The sequence below is a fragment of the Patagioenas fasciata genome, chromosome 1 (assembly GCF_037038585.1).
Source record: "Patagioenas fasciata isolate bPatFas1 chromosome 1, bPatFas1.hap1, whole genome shotgun sequence".
In the NCBI taxonomy this organism is placed as follows: domain Eukaryota; kingdom Metazoa; phylum Chordata; class Aves; order Columbiformes; family Columbidae; genus Patagioenas; species Patagioenas fasciata.
This window is the reverse complement of record NC_092520.1, coordinates 196,649,194-196,677,059: the sequence shown is the minus strand read 5'-3', so window position 1 is coordinate 196,677,059 and position 27,866 is coordinate 196,649,194. Positions and strand designations below refer to the sequence as shown.

The window sequence follows — 27,866 nt, the reverse complement described above, 5'->3', positions numbered from 1 at the left end:
GTTTTTCCATCAGTGTAAAAGCAGAGCTAGGCTAAAACACCTGCAAGTGTAGAGATATTATTTGTAGCCAGAAGGTAACTTTTTTTTTTTTTTTTTTTCCCCAGAGAGCTTGAACTTTTGGTAACAAAGCTAATGCAATCCAGTCAGTGGAATCAGAATAGATACTTCTCTATTGCTGTCTTTACCTCACAGTGGAATATTTCCACAAAATTAAAACAATAATGTCAGCTGGACTTGCACATCAAAAAGATCCATATCAGAAGTGTGACTGATACGACCACCTGAAAGATAAAAGAACATATTCACTTTATTGGCTGACCTTGTTATTTTTAAGTCCTACTTTACCTATTTCTTAGCATTAGTTCAGCAACAATAATATTAATACGACACTTTTGTAACAAAATACAGTATTAGAATCAGACATATCGTAGTTCATAATATGCATGTGTCTTTTATGAGTATATGGAGTTTTGACGAAGAGGAAGAAATGTTATGTTATAGAAACCTGTCTACTTTCTGTTTTGTTTTTCAGAAATTTGACTCCACTGATTTTTAATATGCTGGCATGGCAGAAAATCCCACTGGTAACCTTAATTTTGTTATTCATTAATTTTTTAACCAGAAATGTAGCCTAGGTAGTATATCGTTTTGCTATTACAAATGAAAGTTGTTTCTGGATTAATCAGACAACTTGCACTAATACACTGTTAAACTTTATTTAGACTAAAAGTGAATTTTAAACTTCTTGTATATGTGATCTTCGCTTGATCCAGAAAAATATTTTCAGTATAACACTAGGAAACTTTTATTTGTAAGGCTTAACAATTCTGAAAGAATTTGTAGGTTTCACTGGCATAGTAGCTGGTAGTTTATTTATGTGTCCTTACTGCTACAATGCCAGTTCTTGTGAATAGTTAAACTTTCAACAAGTGTTACATTTCATTTTATACTGTTATTTGTTATGAGTTACTGCTGCACGTTCTAACAGTGAAACTGCACTGGTTTCAGTTGAAATAATTGAAGCCTTTTTTTGCTCTTTGCTGTATGCAGACTCTTCAAATCTTTAGTACTTCTTCCAAAGAAGGAGTGGCTGAGTGCTTGTGAGCTTTTGGTATCTTATTTCAAAGGATTAACTTCATTTTGTATGTATGCACTGTCCTTTGGCTTGGGTGGTGTCTTGGAAACTGCTAATCTCCCTCCATGGTTACCTCACTGCCGTGCAATTCTGCTTTTGGTAATCACTTCCTTCAACGGATATCTATAGGAGTCACAGCTCTCTTCCTGTTTGTCCCTTGCTCTTGGCTGAGGCAGTAGCTTGCTGCTGCTGGACTCTGCTGGTGACAAGTAAGTGTAGTCTGCATATCGGCTCTTGTCTTGGGCCCAGTTTGCAATCAGTTTGTTCTAGGAAGCACCTGCAAAAAAAAAAAAAAAGTTTCTTCCTTTAGGGATAATGGATAATGGATCTTTTCAGGAAAAATGACAAAACAAAATTCTCACACCTCCTTGTGATTCAGTGCACCGTAGAGATGGCACAGTTGGTTTTGATCTGAAATTATGGTATCCTAACTTGCTGATAGTGTGTCTATGTGCAGACATTTGAAGTGCAATAATTTCCTTCTTTGAAAGTGAGAAAATTACCCCTCAGGAAAGCCTTCTTTGTGTACACATGAAGAATTAGCCGTAAAGCTCGTAGCAGATTTTGCCTCGCGCTGTGTGCCTCAGGTAGACAAGTTCTGCAGCACAACTGACCCCTTAGGCTGCACATGACAATGTGTATGATCTCCTGATATGTAGGTGCACTTCTTGAAAGAATGCAGTTGAAAAACACTTTAAACTTAGTGGGTAAAGCACATTCTCTTTATTTCGTAGTTGCAATCTTTCCTCAGCAGAAATGAAATGACAGAAACATCTTGTAGATCATCTCTGGCTCTTGCATTTTTTGTATTCTCTTATTTTTCCCTAGCTGAAGGTTCATCCTATGTTTGAAGAAACCTTTGAAATTAAGAATGAAAGGGAAAGGCTTGTCTTTATATTTTTAGAATATATTAATCATGAAGATATTGTTATACTTGTAGTATTTCTCCCTGATCCAGCTTACAGCTGAACAAATAACTAAGTAAACAAGAGGTTCGTATGCACATACTCTCATGTACTGTTGAAGCTAATGAAAGCTTGTTCAAATAAATGTAGGCATCTACTTAAAGAAGCTCACTGCAGTTTTATATGTGGTTTTGTAACTAGTACATTGAGATAAATGTTATAATTTATGATTTACTAACAGTTTACTAATTTTACTAAAAGTAAAATCACTACTTTTGTAATTTGAATAGTTTTACTAATAGTTTCAATTCATCCAAATAACAACAACAAATAACAACACTGTAGCTAAACTACTTTTTAGTAGTTTTCATAATAAGTAGGAACCTCTCATTCTTAAATAAAAGTACAACTTTAGTTCTAGAACTCATAGGCAGTAGAAATGTCAGTGATTTAAAATAATACATATCATGGTGGTCTTTTTTTATAATTAAATTTGGCAGAAAAAAACATTAATTAGATATTAAGTATTTTAAATAGTTCCATTTGTGATGTGATACAGGCTACTTGATAAACCTCAGTAATGCAGATCAAAAGTTATTTTATTTGAAATAAAATAGTTAAGTATCTGTTAATTTTTGTATTTACAACAATAACAAAAAGCAAACAAACAAAAACCCCAAAGTTCTGAACACTTTATTTATATTCTTCCAAAGACTTTCAAACAAACACACACTATTTTTAATATCTGATATTGAAAGCTTTATATGGGCTTAATTTCTAATCTGCTTGGTAATTCAGGTTCACTTGGAATGACGGGGAACTCTTCTATTTTCAAAGAGTAAAATGCCTTTGAAAAATTGGCCTGCTTTAGGATGCCTCCATCTGTGTATCAAAATGATAAAGACTTAGGTAGGGTGGAAATTTTCTTGGCTAATGTTGGTACAATTTAGACTTCTATACATGAACTACTCTCTCATAAGCTACATTTTAAGTGGATGGAGAAGTATTCTTAGGATACGATTCCTCTTGCATTTTTTGATGACTGTCTTAAGATGAACTGAATGATGCCAATGCATTTCTGTTCATCTCCTTTGTGTGTAAAAAGAACTTGTGTCTAACACCTGCAATACAGCTGTTTTTTCTGTAAATGTCCATATCCACATAGAAGAAACCAAAGCTTTACATTAGTAATCTTTCATAAAAATATACATTTAAACCTCCATGCCCTGATTCATATATGGCATATTGTGAATGGTGCATAGTCACAGAATGGTACCTATATGTATTTTCAAAGTGTAGTTATGACCCCTTTTGGGAGATATGGGAGGGTTCAAAATAATTAAAATAATTATGTGCTCCACAACTAGGATGACATTTGGAATGGCTAAATATCAGGAGTCTCATTCTTTCACTTACTGAGCAATTAAACTCTGAATTCAAAGCAGAGGTTACTCAAAAGTCATTCAGACCAAATAAAGGGCCATTATAGGAAAAGGTAAAAAATATTTATCTAAGTGAGCGCACTGTTGCTTTTATTAGAATTACTTCTTCCATGCATCATGATAATGTGGAGGGAATTCAAGTCCCCTTGTTCTACTGTAAGGTATAAAAACCAGTATGAAAGTGTGAGTAAGGGCTGGCCAAAACAGAAAAAAAAAAAAAAAAAAGCCAAAACAAAACAAAAACCCCAAACCAAATGGCCAAAATATCAAACTGTTTCGCATATTCCATGTATTAAAACTTTCTGATGCTTAACACCTATTTGCACATTTTCTTTAATTTCTAACCAGTTGTAAATGTATTTTCTTGTCCTTTCTGTTTTTACCAGTTTTTAAAAAATATTTTTTTGTGTGTTATAACTTTTGCAGTGGTGAACTTTAATCTCAAAAATATTCACCATGTTTTATCATTCAGACTGTTGAGAAATTAACTTCTAAAATTGTCATGTACTGTAAATAATCTGTATTAAAGAGCACATCTGCAGCTAAATTTGTACAACAGTCTTAGAAGTTACTATAAAATGGCGTGCTTGCCCAGACACTAGCAATATTTCTTTCTTATATGAAAAGATGACACAGAGCCTTTCATCTGAATACAACAGTTTGCTGCTTCATGTCTAAAAATTATGTTTCTAAGGTACAGTTTCAAAGTGTAAAATTTTGAGGCTGAATAACGTGAAAAATAAATTGACACAATGCAGAACAAACATAAAAACCCCATAAAGGCCTACTTTGTCTTAGCACTTCTGGCTTGAAGAGTTGACAGAGTATCATAGCATACTAGGAATAGAAAACGTTCACAGCTGTAAGAGTACAGGTTTTATCTAAGTGATGGAAGGATGTTCCTGTTCTAGGAATTTCCCATTTTCTGAATTAGTAAATGTTTAAAGTCATGTCCATAGAGAGAAAACAGATAGTAAATGGTTCCATTTTATTTATTAGAGCATTAAGTGATGACACTTTGCTATTGTGCTTACTGCAATATAAAATTCCTTGAAATTATAATAAATTGCAGTCCTAATAAAATGAAAAGTCTGGAGAAAATGATCTTGTTGCATGAAGTTATTCATTATGAGAGGAGCAAGAATAAACAGCTTTGAAATAGTCCGATTTATGCATTTTTCAAAATGAAAACTTTGGCTTGCTCACCAAGTGATTTTCTACTTAGAAATTCAAGCTGAAAATACATAATTTAGAAATCAAAGCAGCAGAACAAGCTGAAACTGGTGAGGTACTGTATTTTTAAAAAACAGACAGTAATTTTTATCACATATTTTTGTCAAAATTTCAACTTTCTGCCACAACTTGGTATCAAATTAAAAAAAAAAAAAAAAAAGGTTTTTGCAGTCACATGTGCCAGTTATTCTGGAATGTCTGTAGTCTGAGCATAAACTCAGCAGACATTCTGCATGACCCAAAGGATTCTTGAAGATTGAAGGCCTCATGGGCCCCCTTTGTCATACCATTCCTCCACCTCATTTTAGTTTCTGACACTCTACTTTTGGGACTATTATTGGAATTTGATACCTTGGATCATGCAATCTCATGTCATACTTTTGTGTATCCAAAGGCAAGTGCAGTTACACCACAGTCACTCATTGAACTTGAGGTAAATGGCAGTTCTCTACTGGAGAGTGTTTTGTGATAAAACTAAAAGGTGCTGCAGTACTTGACATTGCAAATTTAGCAAGTATGTGATGCCAGAAAGCATGGTGGTTGCTGTTTTGTTTTTGTTTTTGTTTTTTTGTTTTGTTTTGTTTTTAATAATTTCAGCCAGCATATCACCTCTTGGGGTTTCAGGTGTTTCAAGTGATTAAGAATAGTATTTCTGAAGCAGCTGACAGTCTGCCACAGAAGGGTGCTGGGTTTTAAGTAGCATGTTGTAGGTCAATGCATTTTACCTGTGTGACTGGAAAATAGAAGCAGATGTGAACGATACTAAAACAAGATAGTCTGGCACTTCATGTGATCAATGATTATACAGAATTAAAAGCTGGCATATTTAATCAAAGGAAAAACACTTACAAATTTATCGGAACAGAGATGTCCAGTAATTGCTGCCACCACAAGCTTCAGCTTCAGAGGGTGAAGTTACAGCTGCTGGCAATAGAATTAACCTTCACTTCAGAGGCTCTCATAATGATTTAGATTTTGTAAGAACAGCATAAATAATTCTGTTTAAAATAAGACCCATAGAAATCACACTGTGGCAATGCAATTTTGTCAAGATGGAAGTCTACAATGATAGAGAGACAATGGCTTTTCAGAGAGGGAACAGCAGGACAGCTCATATGTGAGTGGTTACATTGAATCTGCCAAAAAACATGTAATTCCATCTTTTTCCGTCCAACAAAATTACGTACCACAAGACATTTTGTAATCTGCAGAAGCATTGTTTCACACAGCCTTCTACATACTGCAGGGGAGAATCTAACTGTGCACTGGGAAACGTTTAAAAAAACAAATATGTAAGCTAAACTCACGGATAATAACTTCAGCATGAAAGATTTTTTTAAGCACCTGATGTTTAGCTCAAATCAGGATTTTTATGGTGGAACATATTTTAACATCAAACTCCTTAGTGATTTCTCACTGCAGATTTATGTTGATTTCCATATTGCAAAACTCAACACTGGGCTAGGCAATGGCCCAGTCTTCATTAATATGGAATATTTGGGTTACAGAGAGGTTTGGCTGCATAATCAATTTATAGCAATAATTTTATAAAAACTAAAAAAGATCCATTTCTTAATACAAATTTAATACAAATTTCTTACTTAATACAAAATAAAAAGGAGAAACAAATACAATATGTCACTTAAATTTGAAAAATGTGTATGTTCCTAAAAAAAGTGCTAATAAAATTAATTAGGATGTGACTACCTAAAATTTCAAGGAGAAAAAAAAAGAGGACTAGAAAACTGAAGGATCTTTTTATGTGTGATCATGAATAGAAATTTATCTGACTCTTATTTGCATATCTTTAGAGAGAGAAGAAATAAGCATGTTTCCTTTTAGGGTCTTATTTTAAAATACGCCTATAGGGTATTTAAGTCCCAACAATGGACTGAAACATGAAAAACAAATAATATTTTTAATCTCAAGATAGAAATGTATCTCTATTTTTTCTGATGTTCTAATGTAACATAAAGGTCAATGGATTTTTCATAGCAATGCAAATAACAAGAAGTCAAAGACAGTAAAATCTGCTCTGAAGAAGAATCAAGTATCATCTATTTTTCATTTACCAGGAAGTAAAAATGATAATGACATTATAGATTTGATTAGTGAAGAGATACTTATTTGCAACTTTTACAATAAAAGAAAAAAAAACCTTTAAAAATATTTTCTAGAATTTAGTGGGTTTTTAATTATTATTATTTGCTATTCTTATAATACGTTTGGTAAACAACCGAAATAATTTGATTTCCTGTTATCAGAATGTTTCCCAATCTAGACTTATTATCATATATTCTTCCTTCAGATTTATTTCTCTGTGAAGCATCTCCAGAGCCCGAGAAATAAAAAAAAAGTGTTATTGTAAATCGCGTTGCTTAAGTTATGCTTGATCCCTGAAAATAAAGTTTTAGTATATTTTTACTCTAAACAGGTCTTTACTGACCAGAGTAACTAATGACTTTACAGAGGTTCTAGGAAAGACTTTATGTAGGCTCTAAGTAGAATTCAGAAGTCATGTGCCCCCTACATATATGAAATATTGTGATTGACATGACTGTACATTGATTGATGACTTGTTCAGAGACAAATCCCTCAGTTTCATACTCTTATTCTATAAACTTTACCATATCAGAGTTATTCAAATGAGTAAGAAAACTGGACATGACTGTAAGTTTTTTGTCAATTAGGAGGTTTTCCTGCAGAGTTGACATATTTTCATGACTAATGAGAAATCCTACGTTCAAAGTGAATTAGATCTTCAGGTTTTTTTTCAACAAGAGATTCTCATATTATTTGGCAAAAGACATATCTTTCTGCTTCAGAACAATAATAATTGTTGTCCAAGTTTGTTTAATGCCAACATTCATTTATTATTTTAATGGGTAGAAAACTCTCCTATAAAGTCTAATTAAAACTATAAGAACCATCATTATAAATGTGTTGAAGAGCAATGAAGATCATTGTACTGCTGGTGAACGGTGTCCTGGGAATTCCCTATATCACAAGCAGCCACAGTATGGGAATATTGCAAAGGAATATTATAAAATTCTTCATGGCTCCTTTGCATTGGAGCACAATTGTAAGGGCTCACACTGGCCACTGTTCTAACAGTTTGTCTGAGTGAAGTTGTCACAAGCACTCTAGAGCTAGTTTATGAAATTTCTGGAGCCATGTTTTCCAAACCTAGAGTGTACGTTTTAGTCTTTGCAATCAATGAGCTCTCCAAATATCCTTCAGTGTGAGCACATTAAAATAGAATGTGAAAGGCAAAAATCTAATGAGACTGTAAAAGCATATTGAGAACCTCAGTTCTGATTTCAGATAAAACCAGCCTCAGGCTAGGGTCAGGAAACATACTAATGCTGGACTTTAAGCTATGGTTTCTGGGTCAGTGTCAACAATACTGTAAAAACAGCTGTAAAATCGAAACATGGGTAAAGAAACAACAACAATGAAAAAATCCCAGCAAAAAAGATACCAAAACAAACAAACTAAAGTCATAGGTACCTAATTTGTTCCCTGTGGCAAAACTCCATCAACATGCAAGCACTTCTCTCACTTGCTGACCTCTTTAGAATAGAAAATATATCCCATTTCTCTCTCAATAGAGACAGTTCACTAGACAGCTTAGTTATGATAAGCACCTTATATTTACTTCTGTTTATTTACAAATGGCAAATAACATACATTTTCAGAGATTAAATACTGTTTGTTGGTTGTTGTGGTGGTGGCAGTGGTGTGGTTTTTTGGTTGGTTCATTGGTTAGTTGTTTTGTTTTGGTGGGGTTTTCGTTGTGTTTTTGTTGTTTTTGTTTTTTGTTTGTTTGTTTTGTTGGTTGGCTTTTTTGTTGTTGTTGTTTTGGTTTTGTATTTATATATTTATTTATTTTAATTTCCAGAGAAACTTACTCATTTTGAAGTCCTTGCCAAGAATTAAGTGGACTCAAAAAAAATATCTTATGTTGATTTTTTGATGATGTTTAAAACAGCTATCACTCATTTATGTCTATTCCAAATGATATGTCTCCTTGTAACAAATGCACAAATCTTTGACTTTTACTTCTGTACTTTCTGACTTTGTATCATTCATTAATTCCATTGGGAGGAAGAGAAAAATAAGGTAAGGGATAAAGAAAAAATGCTAGTTTTCAAACCCTTGTTTTAACCTTAAGGGAACACAGGCAAAGTAAATCTAATTTCAGGCATCCTATCCAATTCTCCACTCCCACTGCTGAGTTTCTAATTGAAAAGATTTCCCCAAAGTCCATGATATTAGAGAAATTATATGGGTTAATTATGGAATTTATTGGGTGGTGATATGGAAAAATTTACATGAATGACTGTGTAATTTCAATAATTTTCTATGACAATCCTATGAAATCACCATAATTTTATTACAGAATAATATAAGCTTTTTTCTATGTCAGTTGAGGGTGACATTTCACAAGGCACACTGGTAGTCACACACCTATATTCCATTGAAAGTCACTGTGAATTGACTTCCAGCCTTCCTACGGCCCCAGCAAAACACTGAAGTTGGTGTTTTGTGGTAAATCCTCCCTCATCAAAACAGGAGAAGACAGGGACCTCTGTTCAGCAACCTGATGAGCTCTTAAATCATCCCTGTCGTGAGATAAACATACAGTATAAATACAGAGCTTTGAAATGTGATTCAGCATTACCCTAATTAATTTCTTGGCTTTTCTTCAAATTCAGACCATTTCAAAGACCAAAAGAGTGGATGTCTTGTTAGAGAAGTAGCTGGGAAAACCCTGCAGTATGCCCAGTATGTTAGTTTTGTCACTGTTTTCAGTGACACTGCTATAAGACATAATAAGCATGTTCCTTTCAATCTTTAGCATTCTCAATGTGAATGTTATATACTAAATAAAATGTTAATATTTAACCATTTTTATTTTCTTACATAATCTTAAGTATATTTTGAAGAAAAATAATAGACATAACTGACATAGGACATAATCTTAATTTTGTTTTCTAATCAAAGGTAAGAACAAAATCATCCCTGACTGAACTGAGAAACTAAAATTCAGATTAGATAAATAACTGTTTTGTTCTGTTCAGTAGCCCTTCCTTTTATGATGATGTTTTTCCTTCACCTCTATCTCCCTTTTCTTCACCTCTAGATTGCACCTGGACTTGTGCAAAACATTTGGCACTATCCTGCACAACATCCTCTTCTCTAAATTGGAGAGACATGGATTTGACAGATGGACCACTCAGTCAATCAGGAATTGGCTGGATGGTTGCACTCAAAGGTTTGAGGTCAATATCTTGATGTCCAAGTGGAGACTAGTGATGAGTGGTGTTTGTGAGGGAGTCAGTGTTTGGACTGACACTTTAACATCTTTGTCAGTGACACGGAAAGTGGGACTGAGTGCACCTTCAGAGAGTCTGCCAATGACACCCAACTGCGTGGTTCAGTCAACACACTGGAGGGAAGGGATTTCATCCAAAGGGACATTGACAAGTTTGAGAAGTGGGCCCATATATATCTCATGAAATTCAACAAGGTCAAGTGTAAGGTCCTTGCACATGGGTCAGGGCAATCCCAAGCACAAATACAGGCTGGATGGAGAGTGGATTAAGAGCAGCCCTGAGAAGAAGAACTTGGGATTTGTGCAGTGTGCACTTGCAGCCCAGAAAGCCAACCGTGCCCTGGGCTGCGTCAAAAGAAGCATGAGCAGTAGGTCAGGGAAGTGATTCTGCCCTTCCACTCTCATTAGACCCCACTTGGAGTACTGTGTCCACCTCTGGGACCTTCAACATAAGAACGACATGGACCTGTTGAAGAGGGTCCAGAGGAGAGCCATGAAGATGATAAAAATGTTGGAACATCTCTCCTATAAAGACAGGCTGAGAGAGTTGCAGTTGTCCAGCCTGAAGAAGAGAAGGCTCTGGAGAGACATTATTGTGGCCTTTCAGTACCCAAAGGGGACCTATAAGAAAGCTGGAGAGTGACGTTTAACAAGGGCATATAGTGATATGACATGGGGCAGTGGCTTTAAACTAAAAGAGGGTAGATTTAGACTAGGTATAAGGAGGAAATTCTTCACGATGAGGGTGGTGAGGCACTGGAACACGCTGCCCAGAGAAGCTGTAGAAATCAGGGGCAGGTTCATTGGAACTAGATGATCTTTAAGGTCCCTTCCAACCCAAAATACTCTATGATTCTATGGTTCTGTGCTTCTGTATGTTGTTAGGCATCCTTTAAATATAGGGTTGATGCTGCTTGCATGGTACCAAATTTTGTGATCATGGGCTTCAGGCTTGAATTATTTGCTGAATTTTTCAGGAGAAGGTACCTTTTATTTTGATTTCCAGTTGATAGCTTTTTAGATTCAATATTTAATAGAAGTTTTTACATACTCTAGGGATTAATTATATGCATAAATGATAACAACTAGTACTCGAATCAAACACAGTAATTCATTCTATGTGTTATCACCAGTACTAATTTTATCCTTTATCTACCACACACTTGCCTTGAACTTTCCTCTTGTAAGTTGTTCTTTCCCTCTGTATCCTGCTCTTTGTAATCTATGTAGTAAAATAATACACATAGTTTGCAAGCTGACTTTTCACTTTGCCTACTTTCTTTTTCATCAGGGAGTGCAAGAAACTTCCATAGAGGAAATTGTCCAAGGTTTTTGCCATAGTTCTTACATCATAACTGGCATGTGATATGAGAGAAGTGGCAGATGTGAAATCTGGTAAAATAAGACAGGTCTGAAATGGAGACAATTCCCACTTCTGGTAGCTAGACACTGCACTCCACCAGCAAGAAACACTCTGAGATTATGAGTTTGACATGTTTGGCCAAGGTGAAAACATTTGCAAATGCATCGACTCAGGAAGACCAGGGGATGTTGCCATAAGTTTGCACCCAGGAGGGCTTGATTGCAATTGCTAGCGGCAATATCACCAATCCATCTCAGAGCCCTTGCACTTATTTAACATCAACAGCAGGAGAGAAAGAGAGCTTGGAGATGACCTAGTACTGACAAGAGCTAATGCTTTTGTGTATAGCAAGAGGGGATGCTTATTTTCCCTTGAAGCTAAATGCTGTCATTCAAAGGAAAAAAAAAATTAAAAAAAAAAAAAGGTACAAAATATGTAGCAATACCAGGGTCAGATGTATGTGTTAGGCAAAATGGGCAAAATGCAAGAATCTATCCAACATGAGATTTGTCCCACTGCTTATAGCATGAGGACAGTAAACCTAAAATGAGAAAATATTCCTTATGTTTTTATTTATCCCAGCTAAACACAACTGTATTTCGAAAGTTTATTTCCCTGATAAATATTTATTTTGAATATCTACACAAAAGATGGAAATTTCAGCACAGCGTGAAGGCTTGATCAATCTTATTCCTCTAGATGGCCTTTAGATACATTGTAGAGACTCAACTGATTTAATTAATCATGGTTTAATTGCACAGCTGCTTGCTCACTTCCTCTTGGTAGAATGGGAAAGAGACTTCGAACGATAAAAGTGAGAAAACTCGTGGGTTGAGATAAAGACAGTTTAATTGGTAAAGGTACACACACAAGCAAAGCAAAACAAGGAATGCATTCACTCCTTCCCATGGGCAGGCAGGTGTTCAGCCATCTCCAGGGTAGCAGGGCTTCATCACATGTAACAGTTACTTGGGAATACAAACACTGTAACTTCGAATATCTGCCCTTCCTTCTTCTTCCCCCATCTTTATATACTGAACACTGCATCATATGGTGTGGAATACCCTTTTGGTCATTTGGGGCCAGCTGTCCTGGCTGTGTCTCCTCCCAATCTTTTGTGCACTCTCCGCCTTCTCACTGGCAGGCCAGCACGAGAAGCTGAAAAGTCCTTGATGACCCAGGAACAACTAAAACATCAGTGTGTTATCAACATTATTCACTTTATAATTTCAAAACACAGCACTATGTCAGCTACTAGGAAGAAAATTAACTTTATCCCAGCTGAAGCTAGGGCAAGCATACACAATATTTAATCTATTTATGTATTTGGAAAGGAGGGAAAAAAAAAAAAAAAAAGATATATAATTTTAGTAAAGGTACGAGTGTGGCTTCTTTGCTGTCAGGTACAGAAAGGGATTTGTGTCTGGAGCCCAGTGCCAGTCCTGTGAAAATTCCTTTTGGAGTCTGAAGTGGGATGTACAGCTCATAGCCTCCAGGAACATTGTAACTTGCTGCCTATTTCATGGCTAGCTTGCCCTGCCGCTAGTGTGGGGATGGAAAAAGGGATGCAGTGAAGTTCTTTCTCATCTTTGTGTCTCTGAAACAGTATTGGATAGTTCCCCCATGCTTCCAAGTTCAGGGAAGCAGGAACTCAACTAAGATGACTTTTTTTTGGTAATTTTCCAGACTGGCTGAAGGCATGGAGGAAGCTCCCTCATTTACCTCTCTTTGTAGCCGGTAGGTAGAATGCAGGCCACAGCAAACAGTTTGAGATGTTTGCGGAGATACATTTGATGTTTTATTTCTCCTTTTAGTAGAAATGTCAGAGCTGTGCCAAGTTGATAGGATACCTTAATTGCTTTTTACAGGATGCTTTCAGAAGAGAATTGCTGAATAGACCAGAAATATCTTATAGATAATGAGACATAAATGTAAGAAGAGTAGTTCAAACAGCTATTTTACAGATATCATCAATCAGAAAATACCCTACTCTGGCAAAATCTATGGTTACCCTAAAGGAAATGCTTAAATAAACAAAATAGTTTGGTTTTCTTTCTCTTTTTCTTTTTTCTTTTTCTTTTTCCTCTTTTTCTTTTTTCTTTTTCTTTTTCCTCTTTTTCTTTTTTCTTTTTCCTCTTTTTCTTTTTTTCTTTTTCCTCTTTTTCTTTTTTCTTTTTCTTTTTCCTCTTTTTTCTTTTCCTTTTTCCTCTTTTTCTTTTTTCTTTTTCCTCTTTTTTCTTTTTCTTTTTCCTCTTTTTCTTTTTCCTTTTTCCTCTTTTTTCTTTTTCTTTTTCCTCTTTTTCTTTTTTCTTTTTCTTTCTTTTTCCTCTTTTTCTTTTTTCTTTTTCTTTTTCCTCTTTTTCTTTTTTCTTTTTCTTTTTCCTCTTCTTCTTTTTTCTTTTTCTTTTTCCTCTTTTTTTTTCTTTTTCTTTCTTTTTCCTCTTTTTCTTTTTCTTTTTTCTTTTTCTTTTTCCTCTTTTTCTTTTTTCTTTTTCCTCTTTTTCTTTTTTCTTTTTCAATGTAAAATGTTTTTTGAGCTGTAGTTAAAACTTTCAATATTTTATGTAACGTGATTGTATGTCATGTTATAATAAAAAAATTCCTATGAAAGAAACACAAAATCCTTTTGTTTCATAGTGATTTGCACAGTGAAACAGAATGTTCTTAATTTGCTTGTTTTATCTTTTTCTTTTCCTCCTTTCTTTAAGAATTACACTGTAACTTTTAGATGATGTTTGTAAGGATGTGCAAAATGAAATAATCTTTAACATGAAAACAAATCCAGTAAAAATATATATAAAAGGGACCAACAGTTAGATAAGCAATGCAATCAACCTAAATGTAAGGGAGCAAAATTAGAGCATAGTTCTTGTAATTCTGTTTGGGTTTTTTTTATTCTAAATTAATGATTTAACTAAGAAGCAAAAGTATATTCTAGGAGTAGAATAATCTGTGCCTTACATGAAAATTGTATTACTCTGTATAAATGTATAGTCCATAGTGTAGAACGTATGTACAGGACAGCTTAGAAACTGGATGCTCTGCTCATGCTGAAGTAAAATTGAGGCACAGGACAGACTGAGACACTCCTGCCTTGGAATAATCAAAACCTCAAAGTTGTGATCACTTTCCTACAGAAAAGGAAATTGAATGTTCACCCATAGGCAGTGGTCATATCAATAAAAATATAACTGCAAAGTTGGCTGTTTGAAGCGGCACTATCAGATCTTCTTTACCAGAAATTCTATTTCAGAAACCTTCTCTTTTATGAGGTAATAATATTCCTTCATCTCATTTTAATTTTTTAAAGGCAAGATGTTCTATTACATTGAAAAATTCTTACTTTATTTATTCTTATGTCCAGAAATGTGATAGTAATTATAAAGAGAGTCTTTAATTGTAAAAATATTGTTTATCCTGGGTGAAAGAGTCATAAGATACTACTGTTTATCCTGAATTGTATAAATTAATGGTTTTTAGAAGAATAATCCTTATTTCTTCTCTTAAGAACTGTAAGCCAACGGTAATTCCATAGAAAAAGAAAGCTCTCCTAACATTAGGTATCTGTTGGAAATGCATAGAAATGCAATTTCAAATATTGAAATCATAATTCAGTAGATAAATGGAACATATCTGACTCACACATACCTTTGTTCTTGTTCCATTTCTCTCTTTCACCATCTATATGTAAGCTTTACCAGCTAAGATTTATTTTGATGTGCTCTAGATTTAACTAGACACCAAAGAGACTCAGAAATACCTTTGAAAAACATACAAGTAATCCTTCCAGTAATTCAGGATAACTTAGTGGTGGTGTTCTACTAGTGAGAGAACAAAATAAATGTATTCCTTTTTTCATAGAATAGAATCATAGAGTCATAGAACCATTTCAGCTCGAAGAGACCCTCAGGATCATCGAATCCAACCATAACCTAGCATAACTATAGCACTAAACCATGTCCCGAAGAACTTGTCTAAATGCCTTCTAAACACCTCCAGGGACGGTAACTCCACCACTTCCCTGGGCAGCCTGTTTCAATGCCTGACAACCCTTTCTGTGAACATTTTTTTCCTAATATTCAATTTAACCATCCCCTGGATGATTCTATTATCAGCACAGATTCTTAAATTAGAATTCTGAAATTTTACCAGATAACCTTGACTATTTCAGTAGCATTTATGGAATACAGGTCTGCTCCATACATATAAAAAAAAAAAAAAATCATAAGAGAAATAGGAAAACTTAACTATTTGTGTATCAGATATAGAATACTGTTCATTTTGCTCATGGCTGAAGTGAGCTGTGCTTCAGATGTAGGGAACATTTAAACTAGCAAATATTAAACAGAAATATATTTTTTACTTTTTATTATTCAAAAAAGAGTTGGAATAGATTTACTACATTTGAAATTGGGCATTTGTTCTGCTCTTGTCATGAGTATGATTGGTGCTGTAGAAAGGCTCAGAAATACCTACTTTAATCAAACCAAGACAATTTGGAGCATTCCTGATATTTACTACTGTATAACAAGGGAAAAATTGTTTAATGCAGCCCAAGGAAAATTAATGAAGATCTTTCTAGACCCCTTTTGCTTTTTTCAGAGTTAAACATGGGCAAATAATTTGTCCCTGTTTCTTAAGCTGGATACCTGCTATATATCAATCCAAATACTCAATATAAAATGATTTGTTGTATGCCTGAGGGGCCCCATATTTTCTCATATTTGGCTGTAATAATTTCAAATTAGGTATGGGTCTGAATAGATCATATTTTCAAAGTCTGAATTCAATTTAATTAAAATGAAATGAAAACAGAAATCAAGATAACCACAATAAGAGACAAAAGGGCTGAACAGCTAAAACCTTTTTCTCATACAACCGAAAGCAGGAAAAGGAAAGGAAAAATAAGCCAACAAGTTAGCCATACTACAATAAATTATTGTAATATAAGGCTTTTAGATTTTTAATATATGTGAGCAGATTATGCTGGCGAACATTTCTGAGCACTGAGGCCAACTGGCAGAGAATGACAGGTGTCTATGCTAATAAACTCTCCTAATCTCCAGAACAACAAGATGACATACAAACTGCTTGTTAAGGATAGTTCTTGGGACGTTCTGGCTCCTAAACCCTGCCTGAGGATTGTTTGGAAAAAACACTAGCTGGCACAAATAGGAAATATTTAATATTGATGAGTGAGGTCCAATATCAAGGAACATTCACTAGACCGGCTCATTTCCTGGTTTCATAGTCACAGACTACTGTTCAAAAGTGTTGAAATATAATGATGGAAAATGAGTTTGTCATCAGGTTTAGGTTTCCTACTCAAGGGTCTTCATCTAGACTGGAAACAGTTTCCTGTCTATAAATTTAAGAAGGCTGAAAATTACAAGGATGGAACAGGTTTTTCTGAAGGTGCAGAGAGAGGGTAGGATTGAACCCAGCCGTGGTGAAACGAGCATGCTTTGGGAAACGTACCTATGAGATGTTCTCAAGTTGTTTATAACTTCCTCAAAGGTTGAAAAAATTAACTGTTTTTTAGAAGTGTATTTTTTGCTAAATGAACTAAATTAAAAATAATTAATGTCTTGAGTTTAAACTGACAGTGTATTTAAGTACCTTTTAAACAATGATTGAGGCACAATGATTTCTAGAAATAAGTGGTTACAGGAGATAGCTATGTGGTGTAGCATATTTTAAAATTCAAGAATGGACAAAACTCTTATGACACTCTGGGATCCAGGTTATTGTAGCTATATCTTCTTGAAGACAGGCTGAGCTACTGAAATAATCAATGTTTCTTTGTGATCTCTGTGTGAGAGAGTGATTTATATTCCCTTTGAAATAAAAGCTGAGAATAGGACAAGAAAAGCTGTCACTTTGCACTCTTTATTACCCTCTTTGCCTTATCTCACATATCAAAGAAGATATTTCACCACAAGATCACATACTTGTCATAGGTGAGGCGGATAAAGAGTCATAAGGGCTATGTAAGGAAGCTAGAATGACTTTACTGCCTACAGAGAGACTGGAAGGACTGAAAGTGAAAGAAATAAACCAATGTAGGACTATGGCACCAGCACACACTATTAGGATTAATGGGAAGCGGATTGCTCCCACCAAAGACCTCTGGGAGCAACTAGAAAACTCTCTTTTGAGGATATCCTGTTCCAGCAAAACGAGTATAGAATATTAGAAGGCAGGTTTTAACACATACTTGCTGAGCTTTTTCAAAGCAGAGCAGTGGATTTAATCTTGAAATATTTCCCCCTAGAGTTGGCAAGAATCATACACAAACATCCTCAATTCTGCTTCAAAACATCCCAGTACTCATTTAGTTCTCTTAGTATTCTATGAAGATCAATTTTGTCAAGATTAGGAAAGTCAATACTTAGAATGAAGTCCTGAGATAACAGATTTCTTCCTTAGTCTTTGAAAATAAATACATTTTTAAAATATTGTGACTAGTGGATATTGTTTGTGTCTGCAACTGGCATACATATAGGCTGCTACAAGGAGAACCTTCTGATACAGGCTGGTTTCTATGGGGGCTGTCCCTCTATCCCTGAGTAGGGGTCCAACAGGTCGCAGTGAAACCCTGGCTGGATCTTCCTTAAAGTAGTCTTTTTTAAGAATACAAAAGGTCTTTTGTTCTATAAAGATACATTTCATGATCATAAGAATAAAACCAATAAAGACAACTCATTTCTGCTGGGTAAAAGGTGATGTGCTGGAAGAAGTTTGTAAGCAGTGTCCTGGCCACTGAATTATTGCAGAATAGAGAATTCCTACTAGTTTTGTAGTCAGACAAGCAACTTCTAGTATCCTTCTGGGCTGCAGCAATGCAGATGTTTGTCTACCTTAATGTTTGGCTAATGTTAAATTATTTTCAGGATGTCTGGCAAACTACTACTTCATTCCCAGGAAAGCAACAGTGTTTGAGAAGTAGTTCTGGTGTGCGATGCTTGGGATTGCAAAACTCGTGCAGCATGTTCTACACAATCTCCAGTACACCCCTGAGAAAAATGTTTTTTCTTCCTCTTGCATTACATATCGGACCTGACCGTCCACATCCTGCTCTCAGAAGTCTCTTAACCTTCTGTCTGTGTTACAGCCTTTCCCCCACTGTGTGTCTGGGTTCATATCCTTGTCCCAAGAGGTGCTCCAGGAGTTTCTCTCCCTCCTCTTCTTGTGCTCTCCTTGGCTTTCTTAGTCACTTGCAATGGAAGAGCAACCTGCCCCTGCCTCCAGAGGCTCCCTGTCAGAACAAGGCAAACAAGCACTCTTTATATCCCTGCTGTGCAGCTGCAGGCTTTTTAAAGGAGCATTGCGCATAGTACATGATGAACAAACAAAACAGATACATAGTTCAACTCAGGGGTAATTCACCCCAAGGACTGGGAGGTATTCTCAGCTTTAGCTCCGTCAGTGTTCTCTTTAGTGTCTGTATAGGTGATTATTTACATACATAATTATATGAAATATAATTTTCAGATATAAGAAGTCATGTACAGAGACTGCAAGTCTGCTTCATTAATCTACAGAAGGCATTTTCATTTGATTGGTGAATGGAGTGAATTGGTAAATGAATTGATTGACATACCATGTTAGAACTGGGTAATTTAGTAACTAGAAAGTTCTATTTATCGTCTGACTAAGCTTTACTGAAAAAACACCCCTAGACATCCTAGCAGAAGTTTAAATCAGCTTTAATTTAGAACTGAAACCAAAACCAAACAACCAGAAACCAATGCAAGCGGAGGGTAATTCAAAATCAATTAGAATTCCAGCAACATTTCATAAACTGCATGTTCAATATTGGGGATATTATTACCATATGACCACAGAAGAATGATGATCCACAGCATGCACACACTCAAAGAGAAGCTTCTTTCACTCAAGGGTATGCAGAAGAAATAACCACTTGCCTGGGGTGGGGGCAAGGGCTCACTCAAGGATATATCCAGAAGAAATAATCACTCACCAAGGAGAAGGTGAGGGCTCTCAGTCCCTGGAAATTTCCTTAGACAGTGCCCCTGATCTAAAGGGAGTGCTCCATTCACAGTCCTGCTGCTCCAAGAAGACCACTCAAAGGCGGTCTTTGGGAGATGCCCCCTTTTACATCCAGATCAGAGGGTCAGGCAGCTTCTCTCTGTCTGGGCACTTCAGTGGATGAGGACCCTGTCTGTTGAGATTAGGTTGCTTCCTCAGCCTAGGTAAGGTGAATTTGACGAGAGTCACCATGGCTTCAGGGAGGGGGAACATGATGATCAGCAAGGACTCATTTGGACAAACCAAAAACCTAGGATCACAGTCTGATCTGTTCATTGGGTTCCTGATATGTAAGTACATGCATCAGCATCCTGCCACTTGAAACAGGATTAAAAAAATTGTGGAGTGGAATTAAGTGCAGGTCATTTTAAGCCCATCTTTGTTTTATTTCTGTAATCAAAACTTGGGAAGAAACAAAAAAATAAAAGCGTGAAAGAATCTTTCAAGAGATTGAACAATACATTTGTAAAGTGAAAAAAAAAAAAAAAAAAAAAAGAAGGGTACACCCAAATAAATATCAGGAAAAGAAAAGAAAAGAAAAGAAAAGAAAAGAAAAGAAAAGAAAAGAAAAGAAAAGAAAAGAAAAGAAAAGAAAAGAAAAGAAAAGAAAAGAAAAGAAAAGAAAAGAAAAGAAAAGAAAAGAAAAGAAAAGAAAACCATTACCACTAAGTCATTAGATGACACCTCATAATTAAAAATGTATTAAGAAGATCTATGAAGAGTTTCTTAGGACAAAACACATCAGAGTCTTTTTCATACTGAACTTAATTTTGAAATGTTCCTGCTTTCCAAGAAGTAATACTATTGAAATAAATTATGGTGTTCCATTAATAACTACCATATATTCTCCTTAAAAAAAAAAAAAAAAACAAAAAAAAAACCAAAAAAAAACCAACAACAACAAAAAAAAACAAAACAAAAACAAAAACCAAAAAACAAACAACATAGAATGAATAAGTTTTCCAAATGGAAAAGTCCTCAGTTACATGAAGGTTGATTGGAATATTTATAAAAAAACAATCAACGAACCTACCAAAAACCTTCCTCTTTACCTATGACTAAAGTATTTGAAGAGAAATGTTTTTAATGGACCGACCATAATTAGTGCACATTATGTAAAACAAACCCATTTGCTTAGGATAATGACAGCATGATAAGACACTCTGATGCTGAAATAATAGAAGTTAATTGGTATAATATATATTTTAATTAAATTGAGGTTAAAAGCTTGGGAGGTGTCTTTGAATAACTGACAATATTAGAGACCTAGGAGGCCAAAGCAACATTCTTATATATACTGAGAAATTTTTGCTATCATTTAATCTAGTAACTTGAAAGATCAAAGACCTCTCCTTCTTCTGTTTTCCATTCCACCTATTTATGTAATTAAATGTCATTAGATTAATCAACAGTTATTTTAGAATAGCAGTTCCCATATTTAAAAAAAAAAAAAAAAGAGAGGTAATAAAGATGGAGAGAAGCAAATGAGTACTTTCAAAGAGCAAAGTCAGTCTCCTCTGTTTAAAAATAGGAACAGATTTAGCAATAATAAGCCATTTCCAGCACAATACCATAAGTGAAGATTGCTGATGGATTAAAAAGAAAAGAAATCAAAAAAGGGTCATAGAATAACTCCCTTTCTGCTTCATTTTTGCTACCTAGTAGACTTCTTGTCAATAGGGACCTCTGACAAGCCTGGCAGCCTGAGGTACAGTGGATGACATCTTTCTTGCTCCAAATCTTCCATTACACAAAGGGAAGGGCATTTTGACTGCTTTTGTGTAAAAGAGTTTTCAGAGGAGAAAATAAAAAAGTTAAAAAAAATAATAACACTAAAAAGTGATTTGCCAAACCTTGGTTTTGTTTGAAAACTAATGATGAGATTAAGCTGATTGCACATATTGTACCAATGATAAACAGCATCTAGTCTCTAATAAAATTGACACATCCCTTTCATACAAGAAGGGAAAACACCGTCCATTTGTTCAGAAAAAGTAGTCTACATTTAAAGTTTTTGTGTTTCTGAAGAATGGCTTGCAAGCATTATAGAGGTCTTTTACTTTCCTCTGAAAGAGCTTATCATAGCACTGGCTGGAAACATACAGGAGAGTCAGGTGTTGCATGTCAAACTTTGTATGTCTGTTCTGCCATTACACAGAGCAATGCAGCGTGTAGATAATGCAATATTGAAACACCCTTAAACACAATTTTCTGGAACTGCAGTTCAGATTTATGTCATTTTAAGAAGCACTTCTTTCCCCCGGGAGATTTTTGTGAAAGACATTTCCATGTATGATTCTGACGAGATTTAGGATGCTATCTTCTGTTTTTCTTTGTAGGAGCTTCCTGAATTCAGATTTTCAGAGGAGAAACAGTAATATACTCTGAACTCTTCTGAGGGCAATTATTGCAAGGAGTCAGACTGTTAAAGAAAGAGAAAAAATCCACCTAAGTTCCTTCCATTTTCACAAGAATTGGAGATGGTGAAAGTGTGATGTACCTTAAAAATTCTTTCTGTCATACAACCTAATACATTAAAAAGTATCCTGGGCATTGCCTCCTTAGTTACAATTATTTTTTTTTCCAAAACATATTTTATTATTATATTGTTTTTATTTAATCTGTCCAACATTTGTAAACAGAAGAAATATAAATGTTTTCAGCTTCAGTGAAATGTCACTTGGTGAGAAACAATGTAGATAAAGCAAATGAAAGTCAGTTCTGTGGGAGTCTTCTGACAAACTATGAATATACTTCGAATGTCCTGGAGAAATTAATGACCTTCATGTAATCCAATACACAATTATAAACTGACTGAATTGGAACACCTGATTTCTCCTGAATCTGCTTAATAAAAGAATGTTTCTAGATATTAAAAACATCTCTAAAGCTTTCCTCTGCTTTTGATTAGAAGGTATACAAATTGCTTTTTCTTGATCTTGATATTTAACCAAATAAAACCTACTGCATTCCAACCTTGTAGACATAGTTATAAATAGAGAAAATTAATTTACAATCTTTTAAGTTTTATAAGACTGGGAAACAGCGCTAACACTTTTTTCCCCTCTCTATTTTTATGAGTTTTCTTTCAGCAGATGAACAAACTAGAAGGGTAAGAATGTCCACAGACTGTGGTTTTATGCGTATTATCCCTTGTTCCTCATATGTGTTAGTCACAATCTAGGCATTAATCAAAATGAGAGAAAACAGTGCAAATGAGATGGAATAATAATATGGCCCCAAATTAACACATTTGCTTTAACATTCACTCACACAGAAAACCTTTCCAACTGTCACATGATCCATTAGGTTGTTTAATGAGTTCTAGGGTACCTCCAAACTGAATATATTACTAGACTATAGTACTGTAAGCATATTAAAAGACAATGTACTTGCTGATTCAGGTCAGTAGCTCCATGTGTGCCTACAGTTTGTCAGCAGACCCCTGCAGTGAAAACATTTTGGCTCAGGACCCTGGGTCACTCTCAGGTTAATCCCCACTGCCATGACAGAGGGCTGGTAGGGTGAGTCATTGACAGTTCTGGTGACTACCAAAGGGAAAATCAGCAGTTCCCTCATGATTGGGCAGACATTCTCTTTACTTACTTCACAACAAAACACTAATGATCACAGCATATGCCCACAAAAATGGAAAGTGGCCCTGTGAAAGCCAAGGCAGGAACTCGAGAATCCAGAAAGGAGATGAAAAGGCAGGGATGACAAGCTGGAGAGGAGAGAGGAAAATCTTGGAGTGCACAGCTGGTGAAGCCTGGCCAGCTCCCTCTCCAACGAGATGACTCAGCCAGAAATCTCAGCTGTTTGGAAGAGATAGTAAGAGCCTCCAGGCTCTTGCGACTGTGACACTGGTTCACAGGCTGAAGGATTAGGAATATTGGATTGTTTGAAAAGACTGATTTTCATAAATCAATGCCAAAGAGATTGTTTCTACTCAAGCACTCAGGAACTACAATTTTTGATGCTGCATCCTCAAATCAGAGGAACTTGCATATCTTTACTATAATTTTTTAATTAAAATATATATCCAGAAATCTGACAGAATGTTCAAAAGTATCAAATATGAATATGATTCCTTTTTCATCATGGATGGGTATGACTTTTAGTCATGACCCTTTCATAATAATTTCACAGAATCACAGAATCACAGAATTGGCTAGGTTGGTAAAGACCTCAGAGATCATCAAGTCCAACCCTTGGTCCAACTTCAGCCCATTTACTAGATCATGACACTAAGAGCCATGTCCAATCTCAGTTTAAAAACCTCCAGGGACAGTGAGTCCACCACCTCCCTGGGCAGGCCATTCCAATGCCTGATCACTCTCTCCATAAAGAACTTCTTCCTAATATCCAGTCTAAACTTCCCCTGGCAGAGTTTAAGCCCATGTCCCCTTGTCCTATTGCTAACTGCCTGGGAGAAGAGACCAGTTCCCACCTGGTTATAACTTCCCTTCAGGTACTTATAGAGAGCGATGAGGTCACCTCTAAGCCTCCTCTTCTCCAGACTGAACACAACGCCAGCTCCCTCAGCCTCTCCCCATAGGTCATGTGCTCAAGTCCCTTCACCAGTCTTGTTGCTCTTCTCTGGACCCGCTCCAGCACCTCAATATCTTTCCTGAACTGAGGGGCCCAGAACTGAACACAATACTCCAGGTGTGGCCTCACCAATGCAGAGTACAGGGGAAGGATCACTGCCCTTATCCTGCTGACCACACTATTTTTGATACAGGCCAGGATGCTATTGGCCTTCTTGACCACCTGGGCACACTGTTGGCTCATGTTGAGCTTCCTGTCAATCAGTACCCCCAGGTCCCTTTCTGCCTGGTTGCTCTCCAGTCACTCTGTGCCCAGCCTGTAGCGCTGCAGGGGGTTGTTGTGGCCAAAGTACAGGACCTGGCACTTGGCCTTGTTGAACTTCATCCCATTGGAATCAGCCCATTTTTCCAGTCTATCCAGATCTCTTTGCAGAGCCCTCCTGCCTTCCAGCAGGTCAACACTGCCCCCCAACTTGGTGTCATCAGCAAATTTGCTGATGGTGGTCTCAATCCCCTCATCTAAATCATCAATAAAGATGTTAAACAGGACTGGACCCAACACTGACCCCTGGGGGACACCACTAGTGACTGGCCGCCAGCTAGATGCAGCCCCATTTACCAGCACTCTCTGGGCCCGGCCCTCCAGCCAGTTCTTAACCCAGCAGAGAGTGCACTTGTCCAAGCCATGGGCTATCAGCTTTTGAAGGAGTATATTATGGGAGACAGTGTCAAAGGCTTTGCTGAAGTCTAGATAGATCACATCTACAGCTTTCCCCTCATCCACTAGGTGGGTCACCTGATCATAAAAGGAAATCAGGTTGGTCAGACAGGACCTGCCCCTCCTAAACCCATGCTGGCTGGGTCTGATCCCTGGTCCATCCTGGAGGTGCTGTGTGATTGCATTCAGGATGATCTGCTCCATCACCCTGCCAGGCACCGAGGTCAGGTTGACAGGCCTGTAGTTGCCAGGGTCAGCTTTGCAGCCCTTTTTGTGGATTGGGGTAACATTTGCCAGTTTCCAATCATTTGGGACCTCCCCAGTGAGCCAAGACTGTTGGAAGATGATGGAGAGCGGCTTGGCGAGCTCTTCTGCTAGCTCCCTCATCACCCTGGGATGGATCCCGTCTGGTCCCATAGACTTATGAGGATCCAGATGGCTCAGTAAGCCACCAACTATTTCCTCTTGGAATACAAGGGGACTATTTGGCTTCCTATCCCTGTCAACCATCTCCAGAGGCCAGTTATCCTGAGGGCCATCTGTTTGACTGGTAAACACTGAGGCAAAGTAGGTATTAAGTACCTCAGCTTTCTCCTCATCTTTGTTAACTATATTTCCCTCAAAGTCCAGTAGAGAATGGAGGTTTTCCTTGCCCCTCCTTTTGTTATTAACGTATTTAAAGAAGGACTTTTTATTATCCCTAACAGAATTGGCCAAATTAACTTCAAACTGCACTTTTGTTTCCCTGATTTTTTTCCTGCATGATCTAGCTATTTTCCTAAATTCTTCATAGGTAGCCAGCCCTTTTTTCCACAGTCTGTAAACTCCCTTTTTATTTCTGATTTCCTTCAAAATATCCCTGTTTAGCCAAGCCGGTTGTCTTCCCTGCCGGCTAGCCTTTCGGCGCACTGGTATAGTCTGATCCTGTGCCCTCAAAACCTCCCGCTTGAAGTATGCCCCCTTGTTTTTAAGCATTGTTTCCCAGGGTATGCTCTGAACTAGACTTCTGAATAGGCAAAAATCTGCCCTCTGGAAGTCCAGTGTAGAGGTTTTATTGATGGCTCTCCTTGCATCTCTAACTATTGAAAATTCTATTATTTCGTGGTCGCTATGCCCCAGGCGGTCTCCAACCACTACATCTCCCACCAGCCCTTCTCTGTTTGTAAACAGTAGGTCTAGCAAGGCCTTACCCCGGGTAGGCTCATTTACCAGCTGATGAAGGAAATTGTCCTCTATACACTCTAGGAAATTCCTAGACTGCCTCTTCTGTGCAGTATTCAGTTCCCAGCAGATATCTGGCAGGTTAAAGTCCCCCACAAGAACAAGGGCTGTCGATTTTGAGACATCTGCCAACTGCTTGTAGAATAATTCATCTCCTTCATCATCCTGGTCGGGTGGTCTGTAACAGACACCCACGAGGACATCAGCCTTGTCGGACTTCCCCCTGATTCTGGTCCACAGGCACTCAACCTTGTCACTACTGACCTCAAGTTTAACAGAGTCAAGAGACTCTCTAACATATAAAGCCACCCCTCCACCTCTCCTGCCCTGCCTGTCTTTTCTGAAGAGCTTGTAGCCACCCATAGCAGCACTCCAGTCATACGAGTCATCCCACCATGTTTCTGTGATGGCAACTATGTCATAGCCTTCCTGCTGCACGATGGCTTCCAGCTCCTCTTGTTTGTTGCCCATACTGCGTGCATTAGTGTACATGCACTTCAAGTGGGCTGCTGATTTCACTCTTAATTCAGGCTTTTTGTCCTTAGGCTGATCTTTGGAGAGCCCAGTTTCAATCCCTTCCCCCTTCAAACCTAGTTTAAAGCCCTCTTGATCAGTGCTGCCAACTTATGGGCTATAGTCCTCTTGCTCTTCCCAGAGGGATGAAGCCCATCTGATTTCATGAGACTAGGTACCATGGAGTTTGCCCCATGGTCAAAAAACCCAAAATTTTTATGGTGGCACCAATCCTTTAGCCATCTGTTAATGAGATGGGCTTTTCTATTTCTCTATTTATTTGCCTCTTCATCCATTCCAGATAGCACAGGAACTGAGGCAAATATCACCTGTGCTCCTGTCCCATGAACTGACTGATCCAGTGCTTTAAAGTCTTTTTTAATTGTCCTGATACTTCTTCTGTTAATGTCCTCACTGCCAGCTTGGACTACTAACAGGGGATAATAATCTGTGGGCTGAATTAGCTCCGGCAGTCTTCTATTAATGTCCCTCACCCTGGCCCCAGGAAGGCAGCAGACCTCCCTGTGGGATGGGTCTAGGCGACCTATAGGGCCCTCTGTTCCCCTCAGAAGGGAGTCGCCGACTACAACCACCCTTCTTTGTTTTTTCCTTATAGCTGCGGTCGTAATTCTTTTTGTAGATGAGGTCTGTCCAGGAGGCTCTCCAGGCAGATCTTCTTGGCTGTTCTCTGATGGACTTACTGGGTCCAGGGCCTCATATCTATTTGTTAAGGGCACCAAGGGTGGTGATGGTGTTCGAGAGAGGGTTCTTTTGCCTCTCCGATCAGGGACCTGTTTCCATTCCCCCTCATCAACTAGTTCTGCTCCATCCGCCTTATGGCAAGAAGGATGGGGCTTCACCATCTCCAGTTGCACACCCTTAGGAGCCAAGAGGGTTTGATTCCACCAGTCAATTTCCGCTTCACTTTCCCTAATGCTCCTTAGTCTCTCCACCTCTTCCTTGAGCCCTGCCACCAGGCACAGTAAGTCATTGACCTGCTCGCATCGTACACAGGTGCCTCCCACACCATCCTCTGGTACCAATGCCAGGCACAGACACTCTGCACAGTCAGAAACCTGGGTGGCTGCATCCTTCTCGGAGGGTAGTGTCTGTGTAGACACCTCCTGTGTAGACACACTCTTTGTATTAGCAGCAGCAACAGCTTTCCTTTTTCTAGAAACCATTACTGCCTTTAGTTAGAAAAAAAGACCACCCAAACGAAACCCCCAACAAACTCACCTAAAAGAGCTGGTTGTGTCCAGCCTACCTGCACTGCCACACCCCAGTCTGTGTCACCAGCAACAGGTGAGAGGTCTAACAGCAAGGAGGAACAGAACCTCTGCACCCCACTGCACGAGCTACCACCATCGTTGCTGCGGCAGAGCGTGGGTACTAC

General features: G+C 37.3%; 1 long non-coding RNA gene across 1 annotated transcript; it reads right to left on the bottom strand.

Annotated features, from left to right (window-relative positions):
- Positions 1-27,866, bottom strand: LOC139827093 (uncharacterized). The gene is made up of 3 exons (XR_011737289.1): positions 27,710-27,866; positions 1,209-1,412; positions 1-281 (listed from the first exon to the last, which is right to left on the bottom strand). It is a non-coding gene; the product is annotated as an uncharacterized lncRNA (long non-coding RNA).